The sequence below is a fragment of the Barbatula barbatula genome (assembly GCF_947034865.1).
Source record: "Barbatula barbatula genome assembly, chromosome: 24".
Lineage (NCBI taxonomy): Eukaryota > Metazoa > Chordata > Actinopteri > Cypriniformes > Nemacheilidae > Barbatula > Barbatula barbatula.
Genome location: NC_136787.1, coordinates 4,158,289 through 4,180,737, shown reverse-complemented (window position 1 = coordinate 4,180,737; position 22,449 = coordinate 4,158,289).

Sequence of the window (22,449 nt, the reverse complement as noted above, 5' to 3'; positions counted from 1 at the left end):
GGTTCTCTATATGAAGGGATATAAGAAGCCGTTGGGTGACTCACAGAACCTCCAGTTTACAGATGTTTGTTATTGAATCTGTGGTGGTGTTAGCCCCTTGTCGTACAAAAACTCAGTTTTAAAACAAAAACGATCCTCGTTTATACTGCCGTTGACCATTTCACATGACCATTTAGATATGCTAGGCATGCACACATAAATGTAAATAGTTGTATGGGTATACATAAGTAGGTTGTTGATGACAGTTGGTTACTAGTCACAAACCGACCAGTTCGAAATGCACGAAAGATGGCGAAAGAAAAGCAAGGACTTTCTGTGGATAATGTTAAATTAGGTAATCCATATTATAAATTTGATTTCATTCGGCGACACACAGATGGATCGGTGGATGACATCATTAGCTATTTAAAAAAAGACGGCCCTCAAGTCTCTCTGGCGTTTATGTCATGTCACCGTGTCGATTTGTATACTCAGCTTGAAGATAAACAAGGCAGTGGTTTACACATTTCTTGTGAGGCCGGTCATTCTTGCCTTTAGGTAGCGTAATGGCTCTTATGAGGCTTAACGAATCAGGAAAGCAAACGCCAACCCATTTTTGTCCACGTAACCACAGAGTTTTCAATCTAAAAGTCTCCGTTTTTTTTGGGGTGAAAAACGCCAGTGTAACGGAAACGCCGGGCGTAACCGTAGTGAAAATTATGTGTTTTTAAAGAAAAACGCAATATTATAAACGCCGTCTGTGAGGTCAGTAATCACATTTTCCCTGTGTGTTAACGATACTTCACGGTGGTTGTGTCCCAGGGGTCATGAGAGGATCGTTGAATCCCTTTGAAGTCAATTGGACCCCTGGATCCCACCGTCTTGTCAGTTTACTCACAGAGTCAAAGGAATTTTTGAGGTAATGTCTTCCATGCAGGCTCACATAAACTGGGGTGCTTCAATATTACCTTCCTAACTCTTCATTGAACATAAAACAGGATCTTCAAAGACAACCGGGGTCTGGTCTGTATTATCCCAAGAATCTCTCTGTTTTTTATCAACAAATCAATTCATAAACAGGTGCTACACAGCCGTCTTATCAACGTTTTGTCTCCATGCTGATTTTTAAAACAGATTGCTTTCGTGCTAAACTGACAGTGTACTACTGATGTGTTTACGCAGAGAGTGGATTATTTGAACTCCTACTGAGGCAAGCAAAGCTATTACTATAACTCAAATTTAGTTTTTTTCCAACTTGTAAGAGCAATAAAATTATAGCAATAAAAAATGTTCTGCTAACCACCAATGAGTTTTGCACAAGCTTGCAAAGTTACATTTTCTTGAGAATTTTCCACTCTTAAACACAGAGACAGAAGCACAAGCAATGTGAACCACTGATTCCTGAATTAGGTAGTTCACCCTCTACTGGCACAAATGGAAAAAGATGAAAATGCCATTTTTCGAAACAAAAAAGCACTGTTATTTAGAGAAAAAAAGCAGTTTAGCTTCACATCAGGAACCAATTCACCACCTCCCCCCACCTCCACCAACCACAACCCCCTACCCCACCCCAGACTCCATCCGTGCTGGAGGGTGAGCATAGAAACTCCTTGTTGGCAGCAGACACCAGATTCTGAAGATCTGCTTTTTTATTATGGCTTGATAACAACACCTAAATATTTTATTTTGTCATACAGAAAGTAATTTATGTCAATTACTTTATGTTATTTTTTTATTTTATATATATATCATAAGGAGCTATAAGTTATGTTACAGAAAGGAACCTCGTAAGTTATATCATACCTTTTTATGGTATGGTTACTACATCAAAAAATGTAAACTTAAACTTCACAAAATATTTTAATGGTGGACACCCTTCATATTTTTCTAAAATGTTGGCAATTGAAATCTCTAACATATCAGACTGGAGATGAATCCATGAAATCTGGATCTGTTTTGTCAAGTTTCTTTGGAATGCTCATGAGGTTTCTTTTGTGACATATTGACATTCCAGACCTGCATACCTTTGTGTTCACTCACAGTATCAAGGTCAGATCAAAGCAACCGAAATCATTCGCAGTGTCCTGGTTTTATACAAACCAGCTTTGACACAACAACTCATCCCATAGTTACAGATAAATCTCTGTTAAGCCCGTGCTTCATTTTGAAACAGATCTTTATTGGTCCTCTTAACAGCCCTTACAGCCCTTTATCTTTTTAAGACTGTACATATAATGGCAGGCTGAAGAAGAATGTTATAAGCTTTAGCATGGGAACTGCTGTGTTTTATATGAAATCACAAGCTTTTCAGCCCTCAACACGTGTTATACAGATGGTTCATCAGAGAGCACATTTAACAGTTAACAAAAAGAGTGTATAAAGAGCCTGAAAAAGTTGCAAAATGCACTTTTTGTGGTGATTAATCACAACCAGAAAATTTCCTGAGAAGAAGCTAACCAAAGAACTAGCTGTACTACTATAAATATATGTGGTAAGCAATGTTTACTCCTCTTACGTAAAGTCTAGCTGACTGTGAGACCATTTACATATCATCCTGTACACTTTGCACATCATTTTGGCCAGGAATTGTCCGTTAGGACATACATGCAAAGTGACCAAATATTTTTTGCTTTGGGGCAGGTTTATCTTTAATACTTGACACTGTCGGACAGTGGTCCGGGTCCTCACATAAACTTTTAGATCAAATGCAGATCAAATGTATTCTAATTAAAATGTCATGTATATATTTGAAAATGGTGGGAAAAATGACATGGGGATATATGACAAAGGATATACAGGACCAGTGGCGGCTGGTGAAAAATATTCTCGGTGGGGCTGTGCCATACTTTTTTGTTTCCGTAACCATCGCAATAAAATTTAACACAAACTGCAGGACAGCAGTGCTCAGTGAAATAGTCAGTAATTATTTAATATTAAAAAGTTGAGGCATTCGTACACAAAAACATAAACATCATGATGCACAAACACAAGCCTTTTATTTGCATTTAAACTGAACTTGTAAACAATTGACTATTTCTACATATAAGTAACATCTTTTGGAAAGGCTGTTGGTGCCATTGGTAGTAAATAGGCAACACAATATGCATGCTGTCAGAACAGAGTGGAAAGTGGACAATAACATTAAATTATTATAAAGTTTTTAGGAATTCTTACACTGTATAAAGGATGTATAATATAGAAATGGATATCAAGTGGCTGAACTCAAACCTTTGACTGGAAGAATAGCATAAAGTATTTTATGATCAAACTAAATGTAACTAATTGTTAATGTGCTCCAGAACTGCAACAATTAATTGATACAAAACATATATACAGTAATATTAGCAAACACACTATTAACATTTTTTAGAGTACCATATATAACTGAATGATTTTTATGCTAAGGTCAACTATATACAAAGAAACGTGTGTGTGTGTGTGTGAAGCTACGGGAGAAGCCGCGCATATACTGCTTCCCTTTTTCGCTAGCCTGCTGTTTGATTGAGAGGTCAGGTTGATCTGGGCCCAGCTCTTTCACCCGAACTTTCTCCGACAAAGTTCTCCTCTCAAACGGATCTTGGAGGAGAGATTTCACCGAGTTAGGGTTGGGTCTTGGAGGAGTAACGTCCGCGCTCGCCATTGTCGTTTAGTAAAAATGGCGCCCCTAGAGCCCAGTCCTTATTTTATCAGGGCTTGGGGCGATAAAATGATCGCCCTTCTTGGATTCTATTTAAGAACGCTGATTGGCTAAATTTTATGTCATACATTCATATCTTAAATTAGCAATTGGCTTAACTGCTACATAGACCCGCCTCCTTGGGGCGCTTTCTCTATCGCCCCAGAGCTGATGAAGCGGTCAGACAGGCAGAGGAAAGGTTGCAAATATGATTTTGTATCATATTTTACATGTATTACTGGGTGCATTCCATATTTAAAACACACAAATATTGACATACTGATGTTTTTCTCATTATTATTACTATTTTTGTTTTAATTGTTTTAATTTTTTTTTTTTGTGGCTTAAGGGGGGCGGCGCCCTAGCGCCCTCTATTGGCCGGCCGCCACTGTACAGGACTAGATGACATCCGTCCAAAAGTCATTGCGGCAATAACTGATTATTTATGAGACAACTAAAATATACTGTACCATATATTTGGTTGTCTATATTCCATTTTAATGAAATTTGATTTACATCTTTAAAAGATGTAATTTCACCGTTTAAAGTATCAAGACAGTATCTTGTTCACATTATTTCATTTAAAGTTAAATAAAAGGTAAACAAAGCCAGAGAATACACCAGCATCAGTCAATAATCATTAGTGATTCCTTTACTACACTTCACTTCAGCAAGGAGCAAAGCGTGTTCAGTGTGGACTTGTTAAATCCAGATTCTGAACCTTGAATTCTTGTTTCACAGTCTAATGTATGTTTGGTTCTCGTAATGCAAAGCAAAACTTAAATCGTCCAAAGTATGTAATATCTACAGATTTCAGTGTTAAACGTATTGTAGCTAAACAATTGAATGGAGTAGACCATTCATTGATCTTTAAACAAGATGTACAGTTCAGCGTTCTTCACAGGGATGATGCCCTCCTCTGGTGTCTTGGAGATAGAGTTTATACATTATGAAACCACTGCAAAGAGAAGTAGTTTATTGAACCTACTCTATTAGAGTGGTCTGTGTTTGGGTAATAACATTGTACATTTTGTGAGGTTTTGGTTTCTCATTTACTTTGGCTGTTTATCAAAGTCTTACGAGTAGGTTTAGTACTTCTCTTCACTGTAATGAAGGCTATTATGGTGGGGGTAGTGTCGCTCAGTTTAATATTTGATACATAAATAACAGAGACTAGGGGAGCTCGATGGGGAGGACTTGTTATTGGTTGTTTGGAGAGAAGCCAAAGATCGTGGCTGTGAGGCCTGTTCAGTGAAAGCTCTGACAGTTTGGGCTGGAGGTTAGAAGAGCTTTCATGTCCTGGGTGGCCTCTTTAGCTTGCATTCAAGAGCAAGGCAGAGTTTGACCATTACATCCACAGTTCATCATTGTCTGTGAGACTTGCAAAAACGTAAAAAAATACAAATCCACACTGTAAATTTAAACCTAACCAGTCATGTCTGAGCATTAGTCAGTCTTGAAAAAACTCCAAAAGGTGTTAACCCACATTCTAAGCACACCAAAGAGAGACTTGAATGGCTTCAATTGTCTGTGTTTGTTTAAAGATTCTTTAGGAAGGGAGAGAGGCAAGGATATGACCAACCACCTGTTGTGAATGATGCATTGCAGAAGTTGGCCTCAATCTTACCCTGAACTGTAAAACTATGGAACATGTGTGAAAAAAGGCTGAACCAATGAAGGGCGGAGGTCCCAACGGAGGGGCTCGCTTCCAACTGCTTTTGCAATCCATGTAAATCACTCTAGATTCTTTGCTTTTCGTTTGCTCGCCACTGTGCGTCTGGAATAGAAATTTACAATTTGTGTTATTCTACAACCTGAAAAAGGTTACTCACTCACATCCATCAATAAAACAAAAAGTCATTATGAGTAAACCACATCCAGCTTTTGATAAATGGCATCAAGAGAGCCAGTTTGAGGATTAGAAGGTTGACAGGGTTATAATCTCACATCTCCGTCTTTCTCCTGTGTTTTCCCCAAGGAAACACTCCACGGTCCCGCACCTGTCCCGTGTTTGTAATCATCTCACCTGCCCATCCTCAGCCTCATCACTAGACACCATAAATTCTCTGCCTGTTCTCATGTTCTTCATCTCGTCTTAAATGTTATGATTAATGTAAATGTTATGATTAACGGAAATGCATTGGTAATTGTAACATCTTTAGTAGTAAAGTAAATGTTACTCTCCAGGGTTATCATTGTAGAGTTTTTGTTAAGTACTTACCATCGTTAGTCTTTCCTAGGACGTTCCATGACAATATGAGGTCTATGTTATCTTTGTAAAGTCAGCACCCTTTGCATTCCTGCATTTTCTTGAAGATGACAAATACCTTGCATTCCCCAGCATGCTCAGTGGGAAGCTATACCTCTTGCTGTGATGTCCTTTTTTAACCTCCAAAAGCCTAGTTGTTGTGGTTCAACTCCTGCACATATTGGTCTTTGAGTACCTGTAGTATTCACTTCTGTAGAACTGAACCCAAAGAGTATTCGATCATAGCTCAGAATATCTAACAGGCTTCTAAGACTTTGACCAAATGGCCTTATATGCTTTTGGGAAAGTTTTGCAAAGTCAGCAAATCAGATAAAAACTTGCCCAACTGTCTTTCTAGAACTCTCTTTCGTTTTGTTGGCAATGTGTAAAAGATGTACTGTCTGTGGGTGTTTACATTTGTATTAACCTTATGACAACTCCCAATAGTTTTACATCTCGCTGTCCCTGAGAAATAGGTGATATTAATGGGATCTTAATGATTTTCCATATAATTGTTAAATTTTACTTCTGCTTCTCTCATGCCTCACTCTTTCTTACATCATTTTATTTGACCCTTTCTTTCTTTCACAGGTTTGTCTCTTTATTTCTATTGCCTACTGCACATGCTTGTTTTCTCAGTTGCTGCATTAGGGCTCACCCCCTCTGCCCCCTAAACACCCAGTGAATAGTCAAGTCAAGTCAACTCAGCTTTATTTATATAGCGCTTTTTACAATTTTCATTGTTACAAAGCAGCTGTACAAGAAAACATTGACTATAAGTAAAACATAAAAGGTTATGGAAGTCAAAACACAGGTCAAATATCAGACACACAATACATTCCTATATGCAGTGTTAATTAAATAAGACTATCAAATATTAGCAGCCCCCCCAGCCAGGCAAACCGTGCAAATCAGTATGCAAACGGTGTCCAGGAACCCAAAACTCCATTGGAGGAGAAAAAAACCTCAGAGGGAAACCAGGCCTAACCAGGGGATTCCAGTTCCTCTCTGGCAAAAACTGCTGCCTCTGCACAAGCTCGACAGTGCTTGCACAACAAGGCAAAATAAAAAAAGTTAGATTTAAAATTATCATTAATAATCTAATAGCGACTGAAGTTTTGTAGAGTCACCACGTCCTTCGTCCAGCATTTGTCAGGTCTGGGAATGGATTGAGCCCTGCCCGCTCCGGTAACCTTGGACCAATGAGACAAGACTGGCTGAGAGTAGAGTACTGTTCTGCACTCTTTGATGCAACAAATGCATCAGTTGTTATTGGAAGTGTCCCTGGTTCCGGTTGATCTAACTAGTGCAGCCTAGATCTTTGAAATATATATATTATGATAGTGTAGTGTATGCAAGAATAGTTTATTTGATTTATTGTGGAGCTGCAGAGAGACTCAGGTTACGGCTTTGAAGTCAGAAGTGACTGCAGGACCCTTGGCTCACAGCTCTTCCAACATTAGCCAGACGGACTCCACTCACGGGAGAGAAAGGAAAGCCTTGTTGTGCTGCTAAGCACTGGAAAGCAAAGTCAGGTTAAATGGAGATCTTGGCAGTCTGAGGTTTTGTAAAATGTGGTTTCAGTGACGTGGACATCACACGGTTTGGAACACATCAAGCACTCGATTGAAAGTTAAGTTTGGAATTCCTGGGTATTTATAAAGGAAATACTGTAAACACAAACATACTTTTCAGACGCCAATATTTACCAAATGAATCTTATTTTGGAATAGCAAGAAAGTGCTTCTTTATTGTATTCATTATTTTATTTATTTTTGGAGTAATCTGATATTTTATTAATATTAACAAATAGAATGACAATATGATGATAAGACCATGTTATTCTTTGATGTTGCAAATATTTCAATTTTAGTATCATGTTATATGAATATGTCAGTATCATTAAAAGAAAAAGGGCCCACAATTATCAAAAGTTGCTGTTTATTATATTCTATTATAAGATGAAAACGTGTCTGTTGACTACATTGCCATTTGTTCTTCTTGTTGACGTTGTTAGTAGACAGTGTAATGAGCTCTTTCAGCACTTCAGGTATTGTTTTGACATCAAAGCTTTGCACTTAACACCCATCTGCTAATACACTATCAGTGAAAGAGCAGACGGTCAAACATCTGGGGTAATGGTAGAGTGTGAAGTGTTTCAGGGGGCTGGGATCACTGAATGAAGTTCATTCTGTGCTAAAGCTGACCTCCACATAAACCTTCTGGAGCTCTGATCTGTTCTCTTGACCTACAGCTCATTTCCCTCTCATTTGGCTTTATCTTATCATTTAACCGATAACAATCTCTGAAATGCTTTGTGTTTGCTGGTATAGTAAACTGTGAAGAATGAAAATGATAAATGCTATCCCTTTACATTCAAATGGATTCTTATTTGTTGACAGTGTTTTTATAATCTACAAAAATTTGTTTGCAATGATACTATTCTTCTGTATCTTTGTTGTTATAGTTGTGGGGTGGATTTTTATTTATTGTTTCATTTTGAAGCAGTACTACAATAAATTCCAGGTATGGCTCATTACATTTTCCTTCTTTAGTATGAAGCAATAGACATTAAACCCTCATCCCCATCCTCCACCCTCCCCCCAGCAGATAGTATACACAAATACATAAAACATTACAAAAACACTTTATAACAGGACTATATAAATAAAAAATAAACTCCCTTGATATTGTTCCTTAAAAAGTGATCTGAGCAGGTCATAGGATTAAAAAAGGTTATATTATCACTGCACCTTCTTTATTTTGAGTAAGTATCTTAACCAAATCTGACACACCATATTGTCTCCAACCATTCTAAATATTGACAGTTTGAATATAGACATCTTGGACAGATCACATGGAATCCATAAATACAGCGAGACATGGATTGCAGACTGGTGTGGCAGACAAGACAAATTAAGGGATGTGGTTTAAAACTTGTCTTCCATTCATTTGTTTGTGTGGAGTTTTTCAGCTTGACATCAGATGGTTGGAAGGTGGACAAGAGAGACAGTTAAATTATTGACTTTTCGAAGCTGTCCAGTGTATTTATCATATTTCTCTGCGTGTATCTCATAGTGCTGTTTAATATTGTACCCGTTTTGCACAGCCACGGCTTGTGAGCAGATTAAACATACCGGGCTACCGTTGAACTCACAGAAGAAATATGTAACATAATATGGCAGCGAAAACCTGACTGTATTTATATTTATTTATATACTTTTTTACTTTATAAAGGTTACATACGTAACAGAGACGTTCCCTTTCTGTCGGTCTCTCGATGTTGTGTCGAACCGACAGATGGGGTTCCTATTGAAAACGCCACAGCACTAGCCACGTCACAATCTATCGCAAAGCGACGTTGACCGGCCTAGGCGAGTCAGACGTAAGTGCTGTCGCGAGATTGTAACCTTCCAGTAGGTAGGCAGTGGTCCCAGAGCTTTAGAAAAGATGGGTAGCCCCTGCCCTCGGCCTTCTCAGACGGATCCATTGGCGAGAGCCGTCCGGTACCCTAGGACCCCTGGGTAAGCGCTATTCCCTCAATGGGGAGGTGCGCTACGGAGACCACTTCCCACCCTCGGGGGGAATACAGTGGAAACATCAACATGGTCTTGGGGTTACTACATCTGGAGCACTGAGGTCGGTTAGAGCTAAATGAGGGTAACTCAGCTTGGGCCCGTCAAAGGTGGCAGGCTGCTCCGCTCAGCCCGCTGCCTTGAGTGCTTAGTGACTGCCTATTTTTCGCCCGAGGGGAAAGAAGGGAGGCAGATGATAGCGCACTGACCCAACTTAAGAGGGGGATGGCGCTCTTCGCAGGCACGTAGGGATCTCAGGATCACGTGAGAATCACCGGGCAAAAAATTTAGGCAATCCGTGGACACGGAAAATGCTTGCAGATCCCCCACCCTCTTGATGGATGCGAGCGCCACAAGGAGAGCCGTCTTCATCGTAAGATGAGAAAGAGCGGTCTCTCCAAGAGGCTCGAAGGAAGGCCTCTGAAGGCCCGTCAGGACCAAATTGAGGTCCCAAGAGGGTACGGAGCGCGGACAAGGTGGGTTAAGCCTCCTCGCGCCCCTGAGGAACCTGATGATCAGGTCATGCTGCCCTAGAGGTTTTCCAGCAACTGGCTCGTGATGAGCGGCGATAGCGGCTACATACATTTTCAGTGTGGAAGGGGAGAGATTACTCTCCAACCCGGTTTATTGCTACAATTTAATAGATAAAAACGTTTAGATAAACATGATAGACAAATCACAATTCATTTAGTTGACAGGCAATGATACTTTACTCTTTCTCTTTATTTGTTTCTGAGAGCAGAAATTGCTGAGAGCAACATTAACTTTTCATGACACAAGGCTACAGTATCTCACGGGAGATGGATCATGTGAGCTCAATTGCTTTCGATCTCATGCTCTCATATTATTGTACTGCTTGTACTGCTCATTAGATAATTTTTTCCAAGTTTTGTTTTACGCAATATCACATTGTTACCAGTCTACATTAAAAATAATTGTCTTCCGGACGCTTATAAGATTGATTTTAATGATTTCCTTGCATGTTTATCAGTGAAGTAAATCAAGACTATCAGAAGCAAAATTAAGGTATATTTATCCTACATAGATAGTGGACAAAATACTGATTTAATGACAAAATATGCAGTTCAATGAACTACATGTTAAACTAAAGTCTCTAGAATGATGAAGCAGAAGATTTCTTAAGACACTAATAGTAGGCTATTCCAACTCAACATGAACTATTGTCGAACTTTGTCCTGACAGTGAAAAAACCTTTGGATGGGTTTATAGTCCACTTAGTGGAGACTGTTATTCAGCTGCATCTGCTCCAGTGTTTATTTTGTCTATTTGAGTAGTAATTATTTGTCCAAAATCTTTCCTGGCCAGTCTGGATGGTGCCATTGTCTGAATATTCCAATTTTGTATTATTTCTATGAATCATACATAACGGAATTGTGAAGAACCAGTGACTGCCAAGCTAGAATGCTTGACATTGCATAACCACAAATATATTATATGCATACTGGCAACACTTTTGTAGTTATTAAAAAATAATGGAAGTGCAAGTTTTATCATGGCATTTATGAATACTTTTAAATTTTGAAAAAAATTGCTTTACACAGAATTATACAGCAGAATTGTCATTATGTAACTGCAATGACAACTTATGACGATATACTCATAGTCAGTGAATGGCAAAACATATAAATGTCAGTCAAGGGTTTATTTAACGTTTATTTATAAACTTTTAAATCGTTAATAGACCTCTTAAAATAAAACTTAAAATAGTTTTACCCACCAAAGTGGCTAAAGTATGTTTACATCATTTACAATTATGCATTTAGCTGTGAAAAAAGTATCTGCACAAATACAACATAAAAGGGCGAGTGGCAATGAAAGCCAACTGTTGTTTCTCTGAATTGTGTCTGGGTGAAAAAGTTGTCCTTGATCACAGTCAGAGAATCCAGACTACAGCCAATGGACAACACCGCTAATGTAGGCTGACCAACACTGACATTGGGTGACTGTGGTGTAACCGTCATTAACGTCATGCCCTGGCTGTGACTTCAGCTCAGTGGCTGTTGAAAAAGTCTTAAAAATTGTGGTGTGCTACTGAAAACTTGGAATTCTTACACTTCATGACCACCGGAATGTCACTCAAAGCCAGATCAATCATCTTTATAAGAATCGTAGGAAAATTATGTGAACATTTAAAGCGGGGACAGCAAACCCAGTTTCTGCCAATATCATATTAAACCTATACAGTAGTATTGCATACTTCATCTTCAAAAAGTCTTTAGTTTGCTCACATTTAAAAAAGTTAGATATAGCTGTACGATCTTTTCCGAAAACAGCGTGCAGTGGGCAGAACTAAAGCACAAGCACACAATACAGAATCACATTATCCCTGCATATATGTTGATTCATTATACGTTCGTGTTGCTTAGGTTATGAGCGTACGTGTTGCTTACATTACATTAGTATCTTTTAGCGCTGGTACCGCTCCCTCTATCAGTTTCATACTATCTGCAAATCGTCTCGGTTACGTCTGTAACCTCCGTTCCCTGATAGAGGGAACGAGACATTTTGTTGAGAGACTGACTGGGGTTTGATCTTGAGAACCTACCTTCTCCGAGAGAATTAATTATAAAACGCCAATGGGCTTGGCGAATGACACGCGCACGCCAGTCTCCACCCCGTACATACGGGTATAAAGGAAGATGGTGGCGGTCATTCACTCACCCTTTGTACTGAAGAACCTGAGAGGGCACTCCCGGTCACTGCAGTGGTTCGGCGCAGCGTTGTGGCATGAAGACACAACGTCTCGTTCCCTCCATCAGGAAACGGAGGTTACAGACGTAACCGTTGTGTTGAGAGACTGACTGGGGATCTATCTATACGCCACAGCGCTGCACCGTATCACGACCTCCAGCGGAGCGACCCTGACTAGTACTGACGGTAATCAATGACAGTGGCATACGCCTCTAGTAGTGAGGAGCTGTCGGGAGCCGAATACTCGGGAAACACTGCTCTCCTGTTTGAAGAGTGTGTTACGGAGGCCACATCCTACCAGAGGGGAGGTTACACGTGGATATATTAACATGGTCTCACCAGTGGGGAGAACAACATGCGAAAAAAGGTGTCAACCCGAGAAGGGGGACGAATCCAGGTGGGAGCACTACCGGCAGGGAGGACACAGATTCACCAAATGGGAAATCAGGAGTGAGGAATTCAACACACGGAACGACCCAGAGGGGAGTCACTACGTATGGGGCACTAGCCTTAGTATAGTGGTCTACCTGGGTAGGGATGACTCTACCTATACTGGGCCTGGTTCCAACAGACGGCTCCGCTCAGTTTGTTACCGAGTGAAAATGCTTAGTGATGGATGGAATGCCTATACTTTGCCACGAGGGGAAAGTATGGAGGCTAAGTAGCGCACTAGTCTCACCTAGTGAGGGGAGAAGGCGCTTTCACAGGTGTACGCCCAAACCAGGAGTCCGCACTAAACGCTGGTGGCATTAAGAACATGGGCTGCAACTGTTTCCACGCGGAGGTTATAAAACGCGATGGTACTGGGGGTAGCCCAACCCGCAGCACTACAGATGTCTGCCAGAGAGGCGACCTGTGCCAGTGCCCACGAGGAGGCTATACTCCGCGTGGAGTGAGCTCTCACTGCGAGTGGGCAGGGGCGATCTTGGGACTGGTATGCCACCGTGATGGCATCTACAATCTAATGCGCCAATCTCTGCTTGGAGACAGCCCTCCCCGGATGCTGTCCTCCATAACAGACACAGAGCTGCTCGGAACTTCTGAGGCTCTGTGTGCGGTCCAGATAGAGGCGCAGCGCGCGTACTGGACACAACACATTCAAAGTTGGGTCTTCCTCCCCGGAGGGGAGCGCCTGCAGGTTCACCACCTGATTCCGGAAGGGAGTGGTGGGAACCTTGGGCATGTAACCGGGACGGGGTCTCAGGACAACGTGAGAATCGCCAGGCCCGAACTCTAGGCACCCTTGGGACACGGAGAAAGCCTGTAGGTCCCCCACCCTCTTGATGGAGGCGAGCGCCGTCAAGAGTGCATTCTTCATCGACAAGTGAGGAAGACTGGCACCTCCGAGGGGCTCAAACGGGGCCGTACCAAGGCCCTGCAGGACCACGTTAAGGTCCCAAGAGGGTACGGAGCGCGTGGATTCACCCTTCTCGTGCCCCTGAGGAACCTGGTGACCAGGTTGTGCTAACCGAGAGACTTACCCTCCACGAGATTGTGATGTGCGGCAATAGCGGCTACATATTCTCTCAACGAGACTGGCGTGCTCGTGCCATTCGCCAACCCATTGGCGTTTTATAATTAATTATCTCGGAGAAGGTAGGTTCTCAAGATCAAACCCCAGTCAGTCTCTCAACACAACGTCGAGAGACCGACTGAAGGGGAACCAGCATTATATACATGTTTAAATAACATTCATTATCGAAATGCCATGAACAAACAAACACACCTGTGAACTTCTTTAACCCGAACAAAGCACATTGATGGGTGTGTGCTTGGCGGTGTGTTCTTCTGGGAGAATTGTCCAATGAAGGACTAAGAAAACTTTTTACGCAACGTAAATTCATGTTCGAAAAAACGTTCTGAAACCCATAACAAACCCTGGCAGAGTGTATCAAACACAGAAATACTACATCATACACGAGAAGCCAGCATGTTTAACAGTGTAAAGAAGTCAGAATGCATGAAATCGCATTACTCACCCCCCTTTAATGTAAAGACAAGTACATATGTATTGTTTTTAAAAGAAGTGGTTGTTTATCAGTGAATGCCTACCCATGTATTCACACGTCTGACTTTGTTTGGAACGCAGCATTAGATACTGTATGTCCTGTCAGCACTTCCTGCCTCAGCTGTAAATACAAAATGAGTTGCTTAAACACTTTTAATACAGTAAGAACTAAAACTTGACCATACAAATATGTGCAATGTGGCCATGTGTGCTTCAACTTTTAAATGAAGTCTAAAGAGATCTTATAAGTTTAATATAAATATTAGATGATAATAATCAAGTATTTGAGTTTAAAGACAGGACAGCACATGGGTTTTTATGACTTCTGGTTAAAGGCTGCACAGCGAGACTTCTGGTGACGTCTGTACCACATCACAGGACAGACACATTTGAATGTGTGTGTGTTTGCCTTTTTGACTCTCATGCTGAGCAGATTTGTCAGAAAAATGCAGACAGTATCTTCTTGTGAAAAGCAGATGTTGTTTTTCTATAGACAGTATAATTTATTCATAGTATATTACCAATTATGCATGGATTGTTTATATATCTATTTTTATAAAAGGGTCACTAAAAAATTTGCCCATCACATGCATATAGGCTGCTGTGTATCATTACTATTTTCTGAAACTGAATGTATATTTGAAGAGTTTAGTTCCAAAATAAGATAACTCAACTTTAAAACAATTTAAAAAATCATGTTTCATCGTGTTAGTTAGCTGTATTTTTTCCGTTATTATGGCTCAAATAAAAACAAACCAACTGCAGTTTGATTGATATTAATTGGACTGCACAGTAAAAAAATTGATTCTTTAAGAGTTTTCTCATTTTGGAACCAAAGTCTTCATTTGCACTTCTGTAAATGTTAATAAAACATATCATATAGTATTATAAAAATAGCATTTTGCACAGTAGTTCATTCTGCCTGAAACCAAAGTACAAAAACATTTACCTCAGTTTTCCTTATACCGTTCTACACCATTTCCCATCAAAGTGACCTTTGAAACAATCTATGAACCTAAAACCACTCTCCTCGTTGCCAAGGACAACAGTCAAGTGTGGTAAAGGATGCGGCTTTGTGGATACTTTACAATCTGAAGCTGCGTGGTTCTGACAGTCTAATACCCTCACAATAGTGAGTTTTGTAAGAGTTCTGACTTATGCTTTATCACAGGAAATGAGAGGGGTACGGAGTTTCATGTGACTTGCAGGATTTTTTTCAAGTACTGGCTGGGGATTGCTTTCTGTGTATTTCTATATATATACTGTGGTAAGCGATATAAGGTGATTAACAGGTCTGGAAGTCAGTAACAATTTCACACAATTTTAATTGTTCTTTTTTAGTCACTCATACGGTGTGATTCGTACGAGGTCCGATTAGTAATGATCAGATCATATTTCTTAGCTCTGCACTTTTATGTCTGCGTATTTGTCTGCAAAGCAATTCACAGCAGACCCAAGATGGAGGACACATCTGGAAACAACTATTCCCAGAGACAAATTTATTTTCCCTTTCCTCTAGCAGACTGGGGGTTGGGCGGCCAGGTAGACAGAAAATTAACACAGAAGGGGGTAGAGAGTAAATGGGAAAATACTCCGTTATAAGTGCTATATTTGTCATGAAGCATTCGTCGAGGGTCCTCGACAAAATGAACACTAGGCAGGCAGACAGTACAAAGATATTAGTTTTTTGTAAATATATATATATATATATATATATATATATATAAAACATCTGATTATAGTTCGAAATACTGAATATATAAGTGTAAATCCACAAATATGGTTATAAGTCTGAATGTATAAATGGAAGTCTGCATATATAGATCCAAATCCTGAATATATGAATCTATAAAAATGCATTAAAAAAACCTCAGGAAAACCCAGGCCCAACCAGGGGATTCCAGTTCCCCTTTGGCAAAAGCTGCAGCCTCTGCACAAGCTCAGTGCTTGCATAACTAGGCTTAATGAAAATAAATAAAGTAAATAAACTTAGTGATAAGGTAAATTATAGATTTAAGATTATTATTAATAATCTAATAGCAGTTAAAAATTTGTAGTGAACACAAATCGCCGCGTCCTTCATTATCCAGCTCTAATCGAAGCTCTTGTCAGGTTGCCGCTTCTCATTCTCCCGTCATGATCGTGGGTGGTGAGACACAGACAGAGGACCCAGGTGCAGACAGCAGGTAAAGGGTTAACACATTTAATAAATACAAAACAAAAACCCACGATGGGGTAGCATGACAAAAAAGGGTATAAGATAACATGACATGACAAGACAGGACGGGACGGGACAGCACAGGACTAACTACATTTAAACAAGACTAAAAATGAACTTTAAACATTAACTACAAAACTACACTACACATGACTACCTAAACTGACACAACAGGGGGACTCACCACACAACCACAATGAACCAGCTCAAGACAGAAGACATAAGACCATTAAATAAGGGACCAAATCAAGAGGGGAACAGGTGTAGGGCATGTCAATAACGAGAAACAATAACGAGAAACGAGAGGATGGGAACAGAGACGAGACCGGAGAGAGTGTATGGAAAGCAATAAGGGCCATAAATGCCTCTCTCCACACAAAACATGAGACTCTGTCATGATCCTGCCACTAAACCAAGAGAAACATGACATGATGCGGCAAAATCATGACATATCCGCACTACCATCATTTATAAATATATATTCAGCTTTTATCCATATATTCTGATATACATTTATATATTCAGGAATTTTAACTATATTTTCAGACTTTTTCTTAAACTTATTCAGACAATTATTTCCTTTTTGGCCCATGCCATATATAATGGCATGGTCTTCAGGAAATTAAAGTATTTATAATATGATTGGTTGAATAGCTATATGGAAAAGAATGAAAGATTGAAACTTGGATATATGGAATGAAACTATTGATTGAAAGTATGAATATACGGCATGAAGCTGACGTCATCAAAGCGCCATTTTGCCATTTTATTTGTGATTGTTAAGATGTTGAATAATGAGTGAGTCTGCACGAAATCTAGTAGCAGCCATTTTAAGTATTAACAAATTAATAAACACGCTGGCGAAATGCATGTACAGGCCAAAGTGCTGGCAACCGGACTCAATACGCCTCTAGCGATGAAGAAATAAGTTTGCTATTTCATTGTGAAATATTTAACACTCTCATTCCATATATTCAGACTTTCATTCCATACATATCCTAGTTTCGTTCCATATATTCAACCAATCATACACTAGTAAAAATCGTGACCGGTGAGAGGGCCCCGTGCTTCGGCGATACTGGCTTCTCTAGATGTGGAATTTGTTTGGCAGAGTACGGTTTGGAAACACGGGCCCCTGCGGAGGCTGTCCCTGTGGCTATACTGGCTTCTGTAGAATTGATGGAAGCGTTCTGCTCTGCAAATGTCTCAGCAGTTTCAAAAGATCCGTCTGACTGGCCTGAGGTCTTGTCAAGTAAAGAGAGGGCTGATTTAGTTATTAGAGGAAAAAGCGATTTAATTCCTAACTTTAAATTTCCAAAATGACAAGACAGAAGAAGCTTTCATTTCCATGTTTCGGCTCCTCACAAATGGTAAAAAATCCAACGTACATGGCTTGTGCAATTTGCCGGTGTTACAAATTGTTTTCAATGGGGGGGACAGCGTGATTGGACTAATATTAGAGCAATCCTAAAACAACATGAAAACAGCCCAGCAAACATAAAAAGTGTGATGTAACGGTAAGAGCTTGACCTACGTTTAATAAAGGGACAAACAATTGACCACACACAACTGAGAAGAGACATTTGAGTGAGGTTCTCATTCGACAGATTGCAATCATTAAATGTCTTGCAGAGCGAAACCTCGTTTTTGGGGGCTTGAAAAGCAAAATAATGGTACCCAACAATGGCAATTTTTTAAAAGAGGTTGAGCTCATGGCTAAGTTTGACCCTGTGTTAAGAGAGCATATCAGACTAGCTGAAAAGCAAGTAAACCACACAACCTATCTTGGCAAAACAATGCAAAAATAAACTGACCTCCTCCATAGGTGATCAAATGGTCAAAACAATGGTGGCCGGCATTCAAGGGTCAAACAGATGTCAGCCACACAGAGCAGATGTCTGTGGCGGCCAGAACTGTCAGTCTACAAAAAGGGCCAGAGAAAAAGGAGTACTTTCTTGGGTTCTTAGATGTTCCTGATTTCACCAACGCTGGATTAAATTTACATTTAATCATTTAGCAGACGCTTTAATACAAAGCGACATACAAAGAATTCAGGGAGCAATAAGCGATATGTCATACGAGTGCAATAGTACAATAGGTGCTAAAACAAAGTTACTAGTTTCAACAAAAGCTAGACCACTACCTTTGAAGAGAAAGAGAGAGTATTTTTCTGTAAAGAATTCATAGAGAGTATTTTTCTGTAAAGTATTCACAGTAGAGATGGGTTTTAAGTAATTTTTTGAAGGTTGTGAGAGATGTGGTTGACCGGACCGAGTTAGGAAGAATGATCCAACAGGACGGAGTTGTGAAGGAGAATGAGCGGGAAAGCGATATACTGCCCTTATGAGAGGGCAATACAAGGCGCCGCTCGTTTGCTGAACCCAGGGTTCTTGATGGGGCGTAGGAGTGTAGGATGGTGTGAAAGTATGCCAGTGCAGATCCAGTGATAGTCCTGTAGGCAAGCATCCGTGACTTGAATCTGATACGGGCTTCAACCGGTAGCCAGTGGAGCGAGATGAAAAGGGGTGTCACACGAGCTCTTTTGGGCTGTTGGAAGACGAGACTTGCTGCTGTGTTTTGAACCAGCTGGAGTGGTTTGATAGCCTTTGCCGGAAAACCAGCAAGGAGAGCATTGCAGTAGTCCAACCTTGAGATTACCAGGGCCTCGACAAGGAGTTGTGCCACATGTTCAGTGAGATTGGGTCTAACCTTTCGAATGTTGAATAAGGCATATCGGCAGGATTGCGTTGTCTTTGCAATGCAAAGGATTTTTGGAGAGGATTTTTTAAGTAGAAAGATTCTGCTCACCCAGCTTCTTGCGTAATGGTTCAAACACAAGAAAAACGTAGTTTATAAATTATGAATAGTAAATTTTTTAAGGCATGGACTTGGGTTGATTAGAGTGACTCATGGAACACAGAATGAATTGTCTTCCCCAAGAGGATGGTTTCACTTCAAGTGTACAGCCATCGAAACGTTAATGTATTGGCGTACCGTTATTTAATTGGGTCGAAAACGGCAATCTTACGAGCGTGACTAGTATATGTTTACAGAGGCCGGCGTCTGAACACTGGTGTCCCTTTAGCAGCGAGTTACCGTTTGCAGCAAGCCAACTTTAGCAGTGTGCTAGCGTGCCAGCGTGAACAGCGAGCTAATGTGCAGGTGTGACAGCAACTGGGAATGAAGGAGGTGACGAGCACAAAGTAAACAAGCGGGTATATGGGATCACTTCCCGAACCTGTGGGGAAGTTGTATGGGGAAATGTTGCTTTAACGGATAGAGCCTGCGGGCATGCTGCATGGCTGCAGCGCTTTTAAACTCTGTAGGATCCCTTGAATACCTAGCGTCCGCCATGTGCTGATGAAATCCTTCTTACAGTTTAGTTCTCATTTAGGAATAGTTTCTCGAAAAACAAAAACAACCGTGTAAAGCAAACAAGCTGCTTTGTTTGCGTGTGCGTTTATGAGGACCTATGTTGCGAAATGTTCTAGAGAAAGGAGGTGAGGTGGCTTGATTGCTGTGATTGTTTATCGAAAGCCAGCCGGGTTAAATCTGCACGTGCTCCTCCTGAACATTGTTAATAACGCATAATTTTTTGCTTTCTGAAAATGTTATACCTGGAACAATATATTATATTATATTCATAATACTCCAATGTTAACAAACATACAGTATATTGTAAAAATATTACAAAATTTCTATTATTTCCTAAAAAAATATGGGTGAGGCGAAATTATGAGGTGAGAATAGGTCTTGGAAGGATGTATTACAAGTGGAAAATAAGAATATTTTGACAGTGAGAATAGCTTTTATTCAGCCTGCAGACATTCAGTGGAAAGAGTGAGGTAATGTGACTTCTGCTTTTCACAGGAATCTCTAATGTTTCAAGTTCACTGAGTGTGAAGCTGGTTTGAACTGTTTTGCTCTGCCAATCCCTGCCACATCCAGAAAAAGGCATTTTCAGGGCTTTTCCTTCATACTTTAGGCCATTATTAGATCCTTTTAACAAATGTAAACACATGCAAAAGGAATAGTTTACCCCAAACAAAAAACTTTCTTTTTTTCAGTGGAACACAAAATAAAAACGTTTTCTCTCTCTCAACAGGTATAGTTCTGGCTTTTGTTGAAACTAGTAACTTTGTTTTAGCACCTATTGTATTATTGCTCCTGTATGACATATCGCCTTTTGCTCCCTGATGGATAAAAGCGTCTGCTAAATGACTTCATGTAAATGTCTGTAGTTTTGTGTTCATACAAGTTTGGATGCCACTAACTTTCTTCAAAATATCTCACCTCATTAAAATATCTTCGCAGGGGAAAGTAAAATATGTATATACGTAATAACATAATAAGTTAAGTGAATTTATTTTGTTTAACTCTTAATGTTTTGTTACATTGGGAACAGATAAACAAACATTCACATTTTATACTCGATTTTCCAACTGAGATGATTAATAGAATATATTTTATTGAGAGCCTGAGAGAATGTTCCTTTAAAAAAACAGAGGAGATAGAAAATTCTGCAAAATATCACAATATCAATGACATCTGGGCGAGTAAATCAAAGAATTCTATAGTGAACCATGCTGTTAAGTTAAAAAGAGACCAGTAACGTTTCTGTGCATAAGGATGTGAAAGACTTTTTGATAAAGCACTATTCGTAAAATAAAGATTTTTACTATGAGATTGATTTCACTTTGATTTGATCACAACAAAGCAAGCAAGTTTGCATAAGGTAATACATTTACTGCATCCAGACGGACAAACCACAGTCACCAGTTTGGTCACTTGTTTTGCTCTTTGACAACCAAAACAAGAGTCACTACCGGCTAACATGTCCCTCGTAACAATTGAAAACACCAAACTGTGGCCACTTATCATTGTTGTTTTCTTCATAGTTGCTAAGTGAACTTTAGTTGTAATTATATCGTTTTTTGTGGAAACTTCAGAGAATTCTCTTCCTGATGATAGTATGTGGAAAAGTCTTGCTGCACAAACTTGTTCACAATATGGTGGGACCACCCTCTTGGAAGACAAACAACTCACTGAAAGGTTCAGGTTTTTCTTAATTTCTGAGAAACAAGGGCTGTTTTACTTCTATAGATATACAAGAGGAAGAGGAAGGGAGTGACCATGCTGCCCAAATGCAGGTGCCTTTGGCATCTAAGGGGTTTAAAGACCCTCCGAGGACAAATAAGGAACCTTCATAGTTTAATAACCTCCTAACCTCTTATAGAAGAGCACTGAGGCCTAGACTTCACACATGGCTTTGTGAGTTGGGTGGGTAACACTTTCTTTCATTGTGTAAGAAAAATCACTCGTTTCAGCTGGTCTATTTGCACTGGGGTATCGACAGATGGTCAGATGAAAATTTCTTCATTGCTTATTGCTTTGTTGAATATATACCCCATTATAAACTAAAAAACAAAATTGAACTAGCTCTGGAAGTACTAACATAATTCAGAACAATAGTATCTGTCATCTGTTTCACACTATATTCGAGAACAAAATGGAAAACTTGGTAATGATCTGTTGAGACAGCCAATGCAATGTCATCCTCCCTTGACAGCAGGAGTTCCCCCACATGCACTGCTGTTTTCCATGAAGTGTTTCTCTGACGGTGAGCAACTTTCACATTTCCTCACGCGAGGAGGTGTAGCTGATTTGGTGGAGGCAGAGTTCAGTGTGCGTTGTTTCGTCTGTTCTGAGCCTGACTACTGGTTCAATTTAGAAGGTCTGCATATACAGAAAAGGGAGGAGAAGGTATTCCTTTGCAAATTTTACTTGTGATCACTCCTTGGCAATGGTGCTTTGTTGAACCAACAGTTTTTATGTGCTTCTCTTTATTTAACACTGGAGGAACCAAAGGTTTTCTAATGAACTAAAGTCATCAGGAAATTAAGTTAGTCATTTTGTATGATAGTGTAAATTTCTTACTGGATTGTACAATGTTTATATCTTATTTTATTGACGTTATATATACTTAAAACTTATTTTAAGTGTGTATTTTAATGTCAGCAAACGTAAGATATA